An 18,725-nucleotide genomic window follows, 5' to 3' on the forward strand; every position below is an offset into this window, starting at 1 on the left:
ATCATTACCAATACTTACTTTTATCCTCTAAAATTATAATTGACCTTTATAATTTATATATTATAAAAATGATCTGTTATTGTCCATGGCCCTTGGATAGTTTCTTAAGATCTTGGATCATTAGCACTCAAATGCATCTTTGATATTACTTCAGTCAATGTGCTTTTTAACAATTCTGCTCTAAATAGAAAAATCAGCAGTGAACCAGGGGGATAGTAATTCTCTGAGCAGTAATCTTGAAACAGCAATATTACTTCAAAGAGCGTATAGCCATATAAAATGAAGTTCAGATACAGTTATAGGCCACGGACTTCTTTAGCTCTGACCACAACTCTCAATAACAAGAACAAAGATGCCTTATGAGGTCTAGTGGCAGCTCTTCGGTCACAAACAGACGCAGGGATTCAGAAGACCAGTATTACCATTCAAGTGCCACATAGAGTTAGAAAGTTTCTAATAAACAATTCTAGTTAATATTTAAATATTTGTAGTTCTTTTCTACCTCCTTTTTAGTTTTCAATGATATTTGTAACCACTTTTTATTATGACCAGATTTCCTTTCTTTAATTTAACATTTTTCTGTATTACCCCAAAATCGATTGTGTTGAAACTAATTTGTTTACATTGTCTCTGGATGAAATATGGATCCTGTTTTTTTTCAAGCCAGGCATTTATATAACTTTCCTTGGCATTGATAAAGGGAATATTATTCAAGAATAATGCATTTCTTCTTATGTCCCTTGATTATATAATCCATAATAATCCAATTATGTATTCAAGGGATACAAGAAGAAATCAAATCAAATGAAAAGTACCTCATAATGTAAATAAAACTATATGTATATTCTGAAATTGTACTCTTGAAATTACATCTAATATTAAATATTCTGTGAGTTTTTAAACTTGCTGTGTGTGAACGTGTATGCAGTTAAATAAGCATACAGCCAAATATAGCCAACTGAAGTCACTGACTCAGATAGTACAATTCCTTAAGTTGTAGAAAATTACAATATTAAGATATTTTGAATGAGGTATGCTCTTTTATAATTATGAAAGCAAACAATAATAGATGAAGAAAATTCTGTAATTAATCAAGATTTGAGAAATTAGCTTTGAATACAAGTCACAGAAACATTCTTCATTAATAATTCAATAAGATTTTCCTTAATAGTTTACTAAAATTTTATATGTATATTCATACCTCTTATGCAGATGACATTCTACTAGGAGATATGGAGAATTTTAACACATACAATACTATTTTGTGGTGACAAGAGATTGACAATTTAACATAGAAGAGAATATGTTCATAATGTTCATTTTTTTTCCTAAGAGGATTTTTCCTTTTGCAAAGAAAGGCACTCAAACTGATCCTTAAAGAATTAGAAAAATTTAGAGAAGAGAAATTGAATCAGAAAGGAAGGAGAAAAGAGGGAATAGTAGGAGCAAGGATATCCTGGTTAGAAAGGTGTCAATGAAACCAACACAGCTTTCCATGGCAGAGGGACATAAGGGAAATTGGAACACTGGGCATCAAGGGAAAGTCATAGAACATTCTTGGGAGCCCCAAATTGTTCGATCATTTGTCTGAGTGTAGGATTCTAGATTAACACTTATTTTTCTCAGGACATTAAAATAATATGTTGTCTGACAATCAACTTTCTCATGCTAGTACGTCCTCCTTTTCCTATCATTCCTTTCTTTTCCATCCATATGTCCATCAGTCAATGAATGGATAAAATACAGTATGTGCAATATATGAAATATTATTTATGAATTATAATTATTATTTTGCTCTTTCCTTATTTTTTCTTTAACTCTTTCTTTTATAATTGATATCTCTGTTAAGTATTTAAATCAGTTGTTGCAGATTATTGATAATTGCAAAATCAGCACACATGAAGGGCTGGACCAGCACAATTTAAGTGATCCTTGGTGATAACTTGAGGATATTTGTTACTAATTGATATATTATTAAGAGACAATTATACCATAACGTGATGTCACATCACACTTACTTGGTTATAATTAAAAAGATATAAAAGTAGTGTTGGTGAGGATGTGAGAGGCTGGAAGCTTTGTACTGTGCTGGTAGGAATGTAAAATGGTACTGCTACTTTGTAAAAGTCTGGCAGTTTCTCAAAAAGTGAAACATAGAATTACTATATGATCCCACAATTCCACTCCTAGACAAGTACTTGAGAAGTAAAAATATATATACACCAAGTTCATAGCAGCACTATTTATAATAAACAGGGAAGAAAAATATAAATGCCCATCAACTGATGAATGAATAAATGTGTTATGTGCAGTGAAATATTATTTGTCAATAATAAAAAATAAAGTACTGATGCATACTAAATTAAAAATGAATTTTTAAAAATATCATGTCAATAAAAGGAATTAGTCACAGAAGACCATGTGTTGTATGATTTCATTCATACGAATTGTCAAAATTGGCAAATCTCTAAAGACAGAAAGCAGATTGGTGGTTGCCTAAGACTGAGGGTGATGGTGGGGAAGAATGAGGGTGACTGTTAAGTAAGTGGTATAGAATTTTTGCTTTGGGGTAATAGAAGTTTTCTAAAGTTTATTGTGGTGATGGTTGCCCCACTCTATGAATATACCATCATGAGCTGCGTAACTACGTTTTGGTCAACAATGGACTGCATATATGGTCCCAGTAATTACAATAGAACTAAAAATGTTTCTATCATATCATATGTTTTCTATGTTTAGATATGTTTACGCAGGCAAATACCACTGAGTTACAATTGCTTACCGTATTCACTACCGTAACTTGCTGTACAGGTTTGTAGCTTATGAGCAGTAAGATATACGGGGTAGCCTAGGTGTGTAGTAGCCTATACTATACAGGTTTGTGGAAGTACATTGTATAATGTTCTCACAAGGATGAAATTGCTTAATGATGCATTTCTTAGAACATATCTGCATTAAGCAATGCATTATTGTAACAAAATCTATTGAATTTTAAAATTTAAATTAATATATTGTATGGTATGTTAGTTTATTTCAAATATATATGTACGTGTGTATATATATACGTGCATATATATACACATATGTATACAAATACATATATATATTATATATATATATACACACATTACTAGATGGCCACTAGCATTTTTATAAACTATTGTATAAATTGCTGTATGATGGGTCATATGAGTTTCTTTAATCGTAGACAGTGTTCACAGTATAAGGATATAGTGACGGGTCATTTCTAGGTAGAATGAAGATGAGAGGTATCATCCAATTACTGCAAGGAATTTCAGTGATGATTATTTTCATAACAATTGGGATATGGCTTAATTCCTGAAATATACCTAAAAAGTATTATTTGTTTGAAGTATACCTAAACAAATATCAGCTTCATATTATCTTGTGTCACTTTTTCTGAATTTAATGAACTACCTTACCTTGAATAAAAATCAGTAAGTGTATCAGAAATGAACCATTTGTTATATTTGTGTATAATAAGCCAAATTAATAAGCTCACTTTTATTCTCAAACGTACAGCAGGCCTGGCCTTTCTTTCTGAGTTGCCAATTTAAGCCAAAAAATTCTTTTATTGCTGGAATTTCTTGCAGTAATTGGACTACACTTTTCATCTTGATTCTACCTAGAAATGATCTGTCACTGTATCTACGTACTGTGAACACTGTAATAAAAAGAATTTATGTGAACCACTGTACAGCAATTTTTACATTTAAATAATTTATAAAAATGCCAGTGGCTCTTATTTCACAGTGTAGTTTGCAGCACTACAGAATAATTGCAACTCACAGAAAGATAATGAGCAATGGGAGCATTTAAGATACTTTTAGATTAGCATAATTAACACAATTTTATTCAAAGTCTAGTTAGAATTTTAGAACATTCCTTAACTAACTTTACAGTAGTGTTCTCATCATTCAGTGTAGATTAACATAATCCTGATATTTTACTTTAGTAAGTGTAAGACACAGTTGTTCAGGATTTACAAAAGCACTCACTTCCTTACTGTTCCTACAAAGAAAATAAACTAGTTAATTTGAAACAAGTAAAACACATTCATTTTTGTAACCTTAGAAACTAGCTTTATTTGTAATAGTGAAAGTATGTATTGAGATCATTAAGGTCATGCAAAAATTTGCAATGGATCCCAAATATTCTATAATGTAAAAACATTTCCTCAATTTTGAGTTTCTTTAATGCGGTGTGTAAATAATTGAGCCTAGATATTTTGCACATTTGGTTAAAACACACACACACAGAGACGGGGGAGAGAGAGAGACAGAGAGAAAGAGAGAGAGAGAGAGAGACATACTTCGGAGATATTGCAGGTTTGTTTCCAGAACACTGCAATAAAGTGAGTATTTCTTTTTTTTATTTTTATTTTTATTTTTTTGAGATGGAGTCTCACTCTGTCACCCAGGCTGGAGTGCAGTGGCACAATCTCGGCTCACTGCAAACTCCACCTCCCGGGTTCACGCCATTCTCCTGCCTCAGCCTCCCAAGTAGCTGGGACTACAGGCACTCGCCACCACACCCGGCTAATTTTTTGTGTTTTTAGTAGAGATGGGGTTTCACCATGTTAGCCAGGATGGTCTCGATCTCCTGACCTTGTGATCCGCCCACCTCGGCCTCCCAAAGTGCTGGGATTACAGGCGTGAGCCACAGCGCCCGGCAATAAAGTGAATATTTCAGTGAAGCAAGTGCTATAGTTTAGATGTTTGACTTCTTGAAAATCTCATGTTGAAACTTGTACTCCAGTGTTGGAGGTGGGGCTTAGTAGGAGGTGTTTGGATCACAGGGGTGGATCCCTCATGAATGGCTTGATGCCATTCTTACAGTAGTGAGTGAATTCTTGCTCTAATAGTTCCCTGAGGGATGCTGTTTCAAAGAGCCTGCAACCTCCTACCCTGCTCTCTTGCTTCCTCTTTTTCCATGTGTTTCGGCACCACATAGTAATGCTGCTCCCCTTTGCCTTCCGCCACGAGTGGAAGCTTAACCTCCTCACATCCTCACAAGAAGTCAAGCAGAAGGATGCCAGGGCTATGCTTCTTGTACAGCCTGCAGAGCCATGTGCGAAATACACCTCCTTTCTATACAAATTACCCAGACTCAGGTATTCCTTTATAGCAACATAGAGTAAGACAGTGAGTCACACAATGCTTTTTTTGGTGTCCCAGTACATATAAAAGTTATATTTATATTATACTATAGTTTATTAAGTGTACAATACTATAATATCTAAAAAACAATGTGCATATGTTAATTTTAAAATACTTTATTTTAAAAAGTGCTAATAATTATCTGTCCTTTAAATGAGTCCTAGTCTTTTTGCTGGTGGAGGGTCTCACCTCACTGTTAATGGCCGCTAACTTAAGAGTAGTGTTTACTGAAGGTTGGGGTGGCTGTGGCAATTTCTTAAAATAAGACAAATTTTACCCATAGTAGAAATTCTTTTGAAATTGGAGTCAATACTTTCCAAAACTGCCACTGCTTTATATAATTTAAGTTTATGTAATATTCTAAATCCTTTATTGTCATTTCAACAATGTTCACAGACTCTTCACCAGCAGTAGATTTCATGTCCAGAAACCACTTTCTTTCCTCATCCTTAAGAAGCAAGTCTTTCTTCATTTGAGTTTTATCATGATATTGCAGCAATTATTTATTGAAGAAAATAAACTTCTTCCAAACTCCTGTTAATGCTGATGTTTTGATTTCCTCTCATGAATCAAAAATATTCTTAATATCATCTAGAATGGTGAATCCATTACAGAGGTTTTCAATTTATTTTGCCCAGATTCATCAGAGGAATAACTATCGCTATACTTTTAGAAAATGTGTTTCTTAAATAGAAAGTCTTCAATATCAAATGACCTCTTGACACATGGGCTACGGAATAGATTTTGCGTTAGCAGGTATAAAAACAATATTAATCTCAGCCAGGAGCGGTGGCTCACGCCTGTAATCCTACCATTTTGGGAGGCCAAGGTGGGTGGATTGCCTGAGCTCAGGAGTTTGAGACCAGCCTGGGTAACATGGTGAAACCCTGTCTCTATTAAAATCCAAAAAAATTAGCCATGCGTGGCAGTGTGTGCCTGTAACCACAGCTACTTGGGAGGCTGAGGCAGGAGAATCGCTTGAACCCAGGAGGCAGAGGTTGCAGTGAGCCGAGATCACGCCATTGCACTCCAGCCTGGGTGACAGAGTGAGACTCCATCTCAAAATAATTATAATACTAAGAAGAATAAGAATAGTATTAATCTCTTTGTATATCTCCCTCAGAGCTCTTGGGTGACCATATGTATAGTCAATGAGCAGTAATATTTTGAAAGCAATTTTAATCTAAGTAGTAGGTCTCAACAGTGGGCTTGACAATTTTGTAAGCCACGCTGTAAACATGGGCATGGTTATCTAGTCTTAGTTTCCATTTATAGAGCATAGGTAGAGTATAATTCTTAAGAGCCCTAGACTTTTCTAAATGGTAAATGAGCATTGACTTCTACTTAAAGTTAATGGCTGCATTAGCCTCTAACGAGAGAGTCATCCTGTCCTTTGAAGCTTTAAAGTCAGGCTTTGACTTCTCTTCTCTAGCTATGAGAATTCTAGATGGCATCTTCTTCCAATGTAAGGCTGTGTCATGTACATTAAAATCTATTTAGTGTAGTCATCTTCATCAGTGATCTTTGCTAGATCTTCTGGATAACTTGCTGCAGCTTCTACATCAGCACTTGCTGCTTCACCTTGCACTTTCATGCTATGGAGGCTTATCTTCTTAAACTTCCTGAACCAACCTCTGCTAGCTTCAAATTTTTCTTCTGCAGCTTCCTCACCCCTCTCAGTCTTCATAAAATCGAAGGCAGTTAGGGCCTTTTAATGAATTAGGCTTTGGCTTAAGGGAATTCTGTGGCTGATTGATCTTCTATCCAAACCACTCTTAACTTTCTTCGTATCAGCAATAAGGCCATTTGCTTTCTTATCATTTATGTGTTCACTGAAGTAGCACTTTTAATTACTTTCCAAAACTCTTCCTTTCTGTTCAAATCTTGGCTAACTTTAGAATAAGAGGCCTAATTTCAGCCTCTATCTCAGCCTTCCACATACCTTCCTCACTAAGCTGAATAATGTCTAGCTTTTGATTTAAAGTGACAGATATGTGATTAGTCCTTTCACTTGAAAATGTAGCAGTCATTGTAGGGTTATTAACTGGCCCTATTTTAATATTGTTGTCAATAGGGAGGCCTGAAGAGAGGGAGAGAGATGTGGGATTGTTGGGGAAGTTAGAACACACATATTTTTCGACTGAGTTTGCCGACTTGCATGGGAAAAGTTCATGGGCCCCAAAACAATTACAATAGGAACATCAAAGATCCCTGATTGCAGATCACCATAACAAATATAATGATGATAAAAATATTTGAAATATTGTGAAAATTACCAAACTGTGACACAGAGACACAAAATGAGTACATGCTGTTGAAAAAAAAATGGCACAAATTATTTTGCTCACTGCAAAGTTGTTAGAAATATTTTATTTGTAAAAGGTACAATATTTGCAAAGTACAATAAATTAAATCATAATAAAATGAGGTACGCCTACATACATGCACGCACACACACACACACGTATAAGGTTAAAGTTTTAGGGTAAAATTTATCAATAAATTACATGAGAATGACCTTTCATGTAACTTCATAATGACTATGGAAATCTACATGGCCCACATGGCATCTGCTTGTGAAATTAAATAAAAAACTATGGGAGGGGAGTGTTAGTGGATGAATAATGTCCCTCTAAAACTCATATTGAAGCTGAATTTCCTAGCACCTCAGAATGTGAAAATATTTGGAGACAGGGCCTTTAGAGAAGTGATTAATCTAACATGAGACTATTAAGTGGGCCCGATTATAATCTGACCAGTGTCTTTATAAGAAGAGGAAATTCAGAAACACACAATCACACCAGAAATGCATTGTCAGAGAAAAAAACCCATGTGAGAACACAAAGAGAAGACAGCCATCCACAAGCCAAGGAATGAAGCGTCAGAAGAATCTATACTTGTCAACATCATGATCTTGGGCACTCAGCCTCTGAACTATGAGAAAATAAATCTCTGCTGTTTAAGACACCTAGTTTGTGGTATTCTGTTCTGGCAGCCCTAGGACACATACAGGAGATCTTTGCCAAAAAGTCACAAGATAATTTTGTTAACTTTAAATACTTAATGATTACTACATTTACCTATGCATGAAAGGGGAGAGAATGTTTGAATTTCTCATTTAAAATGTCATTTTTGTTGCAACATTTTATAAATACTCAATACAAACTTTATTTAAGCTGCTGTCAGTTGATAATACTCATCATCTATTTCCACTCCATTTTAAGATCACTCATGTATTACTAAGAAGACAACACTAAAACTCATATTTTAAGGATGTGCATGTAGCCAGGTAACTAGAAACCATTCAGACTCTACTTTCTTGAAGTAGTGGCATAAAATTCAAATGCAGAAGAGAAGAGGTGACATTTCAGTATCAGTGATAACTCACAGGTGATCTTTAGCAAATATAGAGTAGCAGCAGGCATAGTCTATGCTTCCTTACCTAGTCACAAACTTCATGAGTGTGGGTGGCTCTGTGATGACATCAGTGACAACAGTAGTTTTCTGGCCAGGGTCATGGCAGCAATGGTATGTCATTGTATACAGTGACAGTGACTTCCATCCCTCCAACTCCACCAGTGGTTTGACAAGCATATAATTTCCTATGTTAAATGTATTTCTGCATTTAGTATGATTTTGGTTGTAGATTTGTTGCATATAGCTTTAACTATATTGAGTTCTGTTCTTCCAATACCTACTTTGTTGAGGGCTTTCATCATGAAGCCATGCTGAATTTTATTAAATGGTTTTTCTGCACCTACTGAGATTATCATTTGGTTTTATTTTTAATTTTGTTCATATGGTGAATCATGCTTATTGATTTGCATATGTTGTATATCCTTGCATCTCTGAAATCAAAGCCACTTGATCATGGTATATTATCTTTTTGATGTACTGTTGGATTCAGTTTGCTAGTATTTTGTTGAAAATGTTTGTATTTATGTTCATCAGAAATATTGGCCTGTAGTTTTTTTCACTGTTGTTGTGTCCTTGCCTGGCTTTGTTATCAGGGCAACAGTGGCTCCATAGAGTGAGTTAGGGAAGATTTCCTCCTTTTCGATGTTTTGTGTGTGTGTGTGTGTGTGTGTGTGTGTGTGTGTGTATGTGTGTGTGTGTGTTTAACAGTTTTTAGAGGACTGGTGCTAGTTCTTCTTTGACACCTGGTATAATTTGGCTGTGAATCTGTAAGGTCCTCGTTTTTTTGTTGTTGTTGATGTTGGAAAATTTTTTATTACTGATTCAATTTCACAGTTGATTGTTGGCCTGTTCAAAATTTCCTTTTCTTCCAGGTTCAATCTTGGGAGTTTGTATGTTTCCAGAATGCATATATTTCTTCCAGTTTATCTAATTTGTGAGCACACAGAGGTTCACAGTAGTCTCTGATGATCTGTTGTATTTCTGTGGCATCAGTTTTAATTCTCCTTTTTCATTTCTGATCATGCCTATTTGAATCTCTTTTTTTTTTTTTGGTTAGTCTAGCTGGTGGTCTATTAATTTTGTTTACCTTTTCAAAGAATCAACTTTTAATTTCATTGATTCTTTGTATTTTTATCTCAATTGCATTAAGTTCTTCTCTGATTTTTTTTTTCTTTTCTTCTAATAGCTTTGAGTTTGGTTTGCTACTTTCTTTTCTTTTCTAGTTTCTTGAGGTACCATAGTAAGTTGTTAATTTGTGATCTTTCTATCTTTTTAATGTAGGCATTTAATGCTATAAACTTTCTCCTTATCACTGCTTTTGCTGTATCCCAGAGGCTCTGATATGTTGTGCCTCTATTATCACTTGTTTCAAACAATTGAAATATCTGGTATGACTTCTGTTTCTTACACTGAACCATGAATTTGTTATATAATGTTGTGCTTAACATATGAAAAATTTTTACCAGCAAAGGATTAAAAAAATCATAACAAACAGTTTTGATACTATCAAGCTAGACAAGGAAAAGGCAAAATATTTCAGCTTATCCTACCAGATACCCCGAGTGTTCCCTGAGCAGACTATAGATTCCCACCTGGTTTCCACATTAAACAGGCAAAATGTTTTCTGAATAAAACATTGCTAAAGACAGAGAGCAAAAATTAATAAACTAGGTTAAAGTTGAAAAATATATAGAAATAGTGAACAATGTATTCCTTGATAATAAAACAAACAAAATAACACTAATAATGATTACAACAAGCAAATTTGCTTTATTGTTTACCTTGCTGGGGTCAGTTTATAAAAAGTTAACATGTGTGTTCTATTAGTCCATATTCACACTACTGATAAAGGTATACCCAAGACTAGGAAGAAAAAGAGGTTTAATTGGACTTACAGTTCCACATGGCTGGGGAGGCCTCAGAATCATGACAGGAGGTGAAAGGCACTTCTTACATGATAGCAGCAAGAAAAAATGAGGAAGAAGCAAAAGTGGAAATCCCTGATAAACCCATCAGATCTTGTGAGACTTACTCACTATCACGAGAACAGCATGGGAAAGACCAGCCCCTAAGATTTAATTCCTCCCCCTGGCTCCCTCCCACAACAGGTGGGAATTCTAGGAGATACAATTCAAGTTGAGATTTGGGTGGGGACACAGCCAAACTATAGTATTCCAACCCTGGCCCCTCCTAATCTGTCTTCACATTTCAAAACCAACCATGCCTTTCCAGCAGTCCCCTAAAGTCTTAACTCACTTCAGCATAAACCCAAAAGTCCACAGTCCAAATTCTCATCTGAGACAAGGCAAGTCCCTTCAGCCTATGAGCCTGTAAAATCAAAAGCAATCTAGTTATTTCCTAGATACAATGGGGGTACAGGTATTGGGTAAATACAACCATTCCAAGTGGGAGAAATTGGCCAAAACAAAGGGGTCACAGGGCCCATGCAAGACCAAAATCCAGTGGGGCAAATTTTAAATCTCCAAAATGACCTCTTTTGACTCCATGTCTCACACCCAGTTCATGCTGATGCAAAAGGTCAGTTTCCATGGTCTTAGGCAGCTCAGCCCCTGTGGCTTTGCAGGGTACAGCCTCTCTCCTGGTTGCCTTCATGGGCCGGTGTTGGGTGTTTGCAGCTTTTCCAGCTGCACGGTGCTAGCTGTGGTGGATCCATCATTCTGGGGTCTGGAGGATGGTGTCCCTCTTCTCACAGCTCAACTAGGCAGTGTCAATGTAGGGATTCTCTGTGGGGGCTCCAACCCCACATTTCCCTTCTGCATTGCCTAGAAGAAGTTCTCTATGAGGGCCCCACCCCAGCAGCAAATATGTGCCTGGGCATCCAGGCGTTTCCATTTATCTTCTGAAATCTAGGCAGAGGTTCTCAAACCTCAATTCTTGACTTCTGTGCACCTGCAGGCTCAACACCATGTGAAAGCTGCCAAGCCTTGGGGCTTCCACCCTCTGAAGCAAGCCCCTCTGAAGCCACAGCCCAAGCTCTATGTTGACCCCTTTCTGTCATGGCTAGAGCAGCTTGGGCACAGGGCATCAAGTCCCTAGGCCGCAAACAGTACAGGGACCCTGGGCTAGGCCCACAAAACCACTTTTGCCTCCTGGGTGTCAGGGCCTGTGATGGGAGGGGCTGCTGTGAAGGTCTCTGACACAGCCTGGAGACCTATTTCTCACAATATTGGGGATTAACATTAGGATCCTTGCTACTTACATAAATTTCTGCAGCCATCTTGATTTTCTTCTCAAAAAATGGGTTTTTCTTTTTCTACTGCATTGTCAGGCTGCAAGTTTTCTAAACTTTTATGCTCTGTTTCCCGTTTAAAAGCAAATGCCTTTAACAGCACCCAAGTCACCTCTTGAATGCTTTGCAGCTTAGAAATTTCTTCTGCCCGATACCCTAAATCATCTCTCTCAAGTTCAGAGTTCCACAAATCTTTAAGGCAGGGGCAAAATGCTGCCAGTCTCTTTGCTAAAACCTAACAAGAGTCACCTTTGCTCCACTTCCCAAAAAGTTCCTCATCTCCATCTGAGACCACCTTTCATTGTCCATATCATTAGCATTTTGGTCAACGCCATTTAACAAGGCTCTAGGTTGTTCCATACTTTCCCACATTTTCCTGTCTTCTTCTGAGTACTCCAAACTGTCCCAACCTCTGTGTGTTACCCACTTCCAAAGTCACTTCCACATTTTTGGGTATCATTTCAGCAACATCCCACTCTCAGTACCAATTTATTGTATTAGTCTGTTTTCACCTTGCTAATAAATATGCAGTGCATATTCCAGTATTTAAGAAAATGGGAATTATAGCTACAGCTGAGAGTTGAACACCGTTCAAAAAAGGCTCTTGGTACACTACTGGACTTTACTAAAAAACTGAGTCCTGAGAATGGAACATTGAGAGGCCAGGTAGGCAACATTCCAATCATGAAGTAGTTATCCCACCACCAGAATTGGAAAGTTGCTGTACTATGGGAACTGAATAGTAGCCCTGAAAAGCAGCAGTGAGGAAAAAAAAGTTTATATACATATATTTATATTTATATAATATATAATATATATAATTTATATATTACATATATTTTGTATTTTTATGTATATATACACATGTCTCACATATATGTTACCCACACACACACATAAATAATGTATATATATTAGTTAATACACACATATATATGCAATTTACTTGAAAAAGAATAAAAACAACCACCGGGCCTATTTATTTAAGTTATCAAAATTAGCCAATTTGTACTGATATTCTTTGTTCATTTAATTAACTCAGTGAAGTTTAAGGATTAATTTTTATTTGTGATTTAAATATTCAAAATCTCCTCAGGAGTTTATAGAAAAAACTCAATGTAAGAGCAAAATTATTTTAGTAAGCCTTATTAATCATGAAATAATCTTATCCTTTTAAGGTGTTCAATTCCAGGATGAACTGATTGATGAAACACAGTAATAATGCCAGATATATTAATCAGTAAATTATAGTAATAAATTTAAGCATTTACAATAATATATCTTTCAATTAAAATAAGCAGGGTTTGTTGTTTTTTAGCTTCATACAATCTAGAATAAACCAGTTTGAAATACATAGCCCCAAACATGTTTATTTTTCAGCATATTAAAATATTGTATTATTATGGTATTTTGTCAATGTTAGACCTAAGAATGTAAATGATGCATAACAATATTAATGGAATAATTTTATGCCATCTCACCACACATCGAACCTAGACATCCCCAGTACACTTGAAACACACCTTCAAAAAGAAACAATGACAACCCAGTAGAAATGATAAAGTAATCAAATGATTGATTAGGCAACTTTAGTTTAGATAGTTTAGATGAGCCCTTGATAATCAATGCCAAAAAAAAGATGGAACTAGAAAATCACTAATTTATGTATTCAAAAGAAATAATGAGGTCAATTGATATGGTTTGGCTCTGTGTCCCCTCCCAAATCTTATCTCAAATTGTAATCCACACATGTTGGAGGAGGGGCCTGATGGGAGATAATTAGATCATGGTGGTGGATTTCTCTCTTCTTGTTCTCATGATAGTGAATGAATTGTCATGAGAGCTGATGGCCTTAAAGTGTGGCACTCCCCCTTGCTCTCTTTCTATCCTGCAGCTATGTAAGACATGCTACGTTTCCCTTTTAACTTCTGCCATCATTGTAAGTTTCCTGAGGCCTCCCCAGCCATATGGAACTGTAAGTCGATGAAACCTTTTTTTCTTTATAAATTACCCAGTCTCGGGTAACTGTGAAAACAGGCTAATATAGAAAATTGGTACCAAATTAGTGGGACATTTCTATAAAGATAACTGAGAATGTGGAAATGACATTGGAACTAGGTAACCAGTAGAGTTTGAAACAGCTTGGAGGGTTCAGAAGAAGACAGTAAGATGAGAAAAAGTTTGGAACTTCCTAGAGACTAGTTGAATGGTTTTGACCAAAATGCTGATAGTGATATTGACAATGAAGTCCAGGCTGAGGTAGCCTCAGATGGAGATGACGAACTTGGTAGAAACTGGAGCAAAGGTGACTCTTGCTATGCTTTAGCAAAGGGACTTGTGAAGTTTGCCCCTGCCCTAGAGATGCGTGGAACTTTCAACTTGAGACAAATGATTTAGGATATCTGGCAGAAGAAATTTCTAAGCAGTAAAGCATTCAAGAGGTGACCTGGCTTTTTCTAAAAGCACATCGTCATGCACATTCACAAAAAGATGGTTTGAAATTTGAACTTATGTTTAAAAGGGGAGCAGAGCATATAATGTTTAAAAGGGGAGCAGAGCATATAAATTTGGAAAATTTGCAGCCTGACCATGTGATAGAAGAGAAAAATCCAGATTTTTGGAAGAAATTCAAGCCAGCTGCAGAAATTTGCATAAGTGACAGAGAGCCAAAAGTTAATAGCCAAGACAATGGGGAAAATATCTCCAGGGCATTTCAGAGATCTTTGAGGCAACCCATCCCATCACAGATCTTGAGGCCTAGGAGGGAAATATGGTTTCTTGGGCTGAGGTGAAGGCCCTACTGCTCTGTGCAGTTTTGGGACAAGATATACTGCGTCCCAGCCACGCAAGCTCCAGCCATGGCTAAAAAGCGCCAAAGTACATCTAAGATCATTGCTTTAGAGGGTGCAAGCCCCAAGCTTTGGCAGGTTCCACATGGTGTTGGGCCTGCAGAAGTGCAGATAACAAGAATTGAGTTTTGTGAACCTCTGCATAGACTTCAGAGAATGTATGGAAATGCCTAGATGTCCAGGCAGAAGTCTGCTGCAGGGGCCCATGAAGAACCTCTATTAGGGCAGTGGAGATGGGAAATGTGGGGTTGGAGCCCCCACACAGAGTCCCCACTGGGGCGCTGCCTAGTGGAGCTGTGAGAAGAGGGCCACTGTGCTCCAGATTCCAGAATGGTAGATCCACTGACAACTTGCATCATGCACTTGGAAAAGCTGCAAGCAGAAAACACCAGCCCATGCAAGCAGCCATGGGCCTATTCCCTGCAAAGCCATAGGGGTGGAGTTGCCCAAAGCTTTGTGAGCTGGCCCCATGCCTCAGCATGCCCTGGAGGTAAGACGTGAAGTCAAATGGGATTATTTTGGAGTTTAAAGGTTTAATGACTACCCTGTTGGGTTTGAACTTGCATAGTGCATGTGGCCCCTTTGTTTTGTCCCAATTTCTCCCATTTGGAATGGGAACATTTACCTACCACTCTCTCAAGCCTCCTGTACAGGAGGTCCATTAGTGCCTCAGTTCTATTCAGCATGGACCTGAAGGTGCTTCCCACCCCCAAGCCACCTGTCAGGGTGAGCTGAGAGATCATCTGGGAAGAGCAGAGCCACTTGTGGCCAAGAGGAATTGTTCTGGGGGTTGATTAGTAAGTAGAAGAGTGAAAGGGGAGAAGAAAACAATGTACGGGGATTGAACATCTCCAGCTGAAGAAGAGGAGGCTTAGAGGTTTTTTACCACTGGGGAACATATCCAAGTCACAGCACCAAAGTATGTTACCAGCAGTGAATCCATATGTGTCTGCAGCAACTTCAATTCTTGCCTCCTTAGAAGAAAGAATTTGACTGAGGAGCATTAAGACAAAAGGAGAGACAGAGGCAAGTTTTAGAGCAAAAGTGAGTTTTTTTTAAAAAGCTTTAGAGAAGTAAAGCACACTTGGAAGAGGGCCAAGCAGACGACTTGGGAGATCAAGTGCCCTGTTTGACCTTTGACTTGGGGTTTTATACACAGGCATACTACTATGATCTTGCATTCCTTCTCCCCTGATTCTTCCCTTTGGGGTGGACTGTCCACATGTGCAGCGGCCTGCTAGCACTTGGGAGTTGAGCATGTGCAGTGTGTTTACTGGAGTTGTACGTATGCTCTTTTGAGGTGTTATTCCCTTACCAGCTGAATTTTCCTAGAAAGTCATATACCAGTTGAACTCTATCATTTTGCTTTTTAACATGCATGCTTGAGCACACTTGTCCAACTCCTGTGATCTTATCGGGAAGCTGCTGATCACCTGTTTCAGGTTTTGTCTTTCTGCTGGGAGATTGCCTTTCGCTCGTGCCAGCTGCAACCAATTATTATTTTAGACAGACACTTTAACAACCACCTGACCATGACCTGATGGTCACTTGACATTCCTGGTTGGGGGAGGGAGCCCTCCCTTACCCTGCTCATGCCTGACAAGCTACCTACTGTAACAAAATGATCTGTTTTTTCGAAAAGACAAATAATGAATTCATAACAAAATAAACACAGATAAACGAAGTTGTTATAGATTATAAAAGACTTACAAGACAACAGTCAATTGCAATGTGTGACTTATGGATCATGACTTAAACCAATGGATTGTAAAAAATGAATTTTGAAATAAAGTGGCACGTTTATTTTGGGTTACAGATGGCAGTAAGAAAATGCTGCAAATTTCCTTCTGTGTGATAATGACGGCGAAATTTAAAATAAATAATAAAACTGCAATATTTGAAAATGTAAAATATAAAATATTTAAACCATATTAAATATTGAAACTATTTTCTCCTAGGCCCCTGGACCTGTGATGGGAGGTTCTGCCATGAAGACCTCTGGCATGCCCTGGAGACATTTTTCCCATATTCTTGGGAATTAAAATTTGGCTCCTCCTTACTTATGCAAATCTCTGCAGCTGGCTTTAACTTCTCCTCAGAAAATGAGTTTTTCTTTTTTATCACATTTCCAGGCTGCAAATTTTCTGAACTTGTATGTCCTTCTTCCCTTATAAAACTGAATGCTTTTAACAGCACTCAAGTCACCTCTTGAACACTTTGCTGCTTAGAAATTTCTTTCACCAAATACCCTAAATCATCTCTCTCAAGTTCAAAGTTCCACAGATCTCTAGGGCAGGGGCAAAATGCCATCAGTCTCTTTGCTAAAACATAACAAGAGTCACCTTTGCTCCAGTTCCCAACAAGTTTCTCATCTCCATCTGATATCACCTCAGCCTGGATTCATTGTCCATATCATTGTAAGCAGTTTGGGGCAAAGCCATTCAACAAGTCTCTAGGGAGTTTCAAACTTTCCCAGATTTCCTTGTCTTCTTCTGAGCCCTCCCAACTGTTTCACCCTCTATTTGTTACCCAGGTCCAAAACTGCTTCCACATTTTCAAGCATCTTTTAATCAACACCCCACTCTACTAGTACCAATTTGCTGTATTAATCTGTTCTCACACTGCTGATAAAGACATACCTGAGACTGGGCAATTTCCAAAAGAAAGAAAGTTAATTGGACTTACAGTTCCACATGGCTGGGAAGCCTCACTATCATGGCAGAAGGCAAGGAGGAGCAAGTCACATCTTATATGAATGGCGGCAGGCGAAGAGAGGAAACTTGTGCAGGGGAATTCATCTTTATAAAACCATCAGATCTCATGAGACTTATTCAGTGTCATGAGAACAGCATGGGAAAGACTTGCCCCCATGATTCAAGTACCCCCCACTGGGTCCCTCCCACAACATGTGGGAATTCAAGATGAGATTTGGATAGGGACACATTAAAACCATATCAGCATGACATCTAGGATTTTCTTTAAACATCTAGTCCAAGATGAAAAAAGTGGAGAAGAATATGAAACAAATTTGGAGAATATGTTGATTATTCTTGAAGCTGGGAGCTAAATACATTAAACTGTTTACTGTTTTATTTTTGTGTACATTTTAAATGTTCATAATAATAATATTTTAATATATGCATGCAGTTGAACTATTGTAATGACTGAATGAACTAAAATCATTCCTTATCTTATAAAATCTAAATATCTTCCTCAGTCACAACTTCACGGTCTTAACCATTCTCTATTTTTTCCTTTTTTTAATGAACAATTTACTTTTTTACTACATTCTTAAGAAAACCAGTGTCAACAGTATATTAACAAGACGATTTAGTTTATTCTGACAAACATATGCAGAAGTTTACTTTGTGCTATGAACTGCCAGATGCTGGAAATAACTTGTGTAAAAGATAAACTCTTCTTAGATTTTATTTCTTCTGGTACGTCTACTTGTGAATGTCAGAAATAGCCAACAAAATTGAACTCCTAGTGGTTTTTGCTTTATTCATGGCTCTTTTCAATTCACTTCACATTCATTTCAAGACATTTCTTACATCTAATATCTTGCCTTTTTAGGTTTTGTCTGATGATTTTATATTCTACAGCCTGAAAAACTAGAGCTTTATACTGTTTCTCCAACATTAATCTTGAATTTCTCCAACTGATAAAATGGATTTAACATAAAATCAATTGATCCTCATGCTATCTGGTACTTCTCACCAGGTTAACTTAATTCTCATAAACAGAAATCAGAGAGCCCTCAAATATATATATGTATATATATATATATATATAGAGAGAGAGAGAGAGAGAGAGAGATTTAATTCAACATAATATTTGTATCTTTGTCTTTATGCAGAGATATTAAACAAATGCAAATTTCCATAAGCTTAGTTACATTATTTGTCATACATATCATAAGTAATAGTATGACCATGTTGTATTTGTTAAATGAGCTCAATAGTCTTTTTATGATATAATGCTGTATAATGTAAGAAATGAGCTACTAATAATTACAAAAATACTGTT

The sequence above is a fragment of the Gorilla gorilla genome, chromosome 19 (assembly GCF_029281585.2).
Source record: "Gorilla gorilla gorilla isolate KB3781 chromosome 19, NHGRI_mGorGor1-v2.1_pri, whole genome shotgun sequence".
NCBI lineage: Eukaryota > Metazoa > Chordata > Mammalia > Primates > Hominidae > Gorilla > Gorilla gorilla.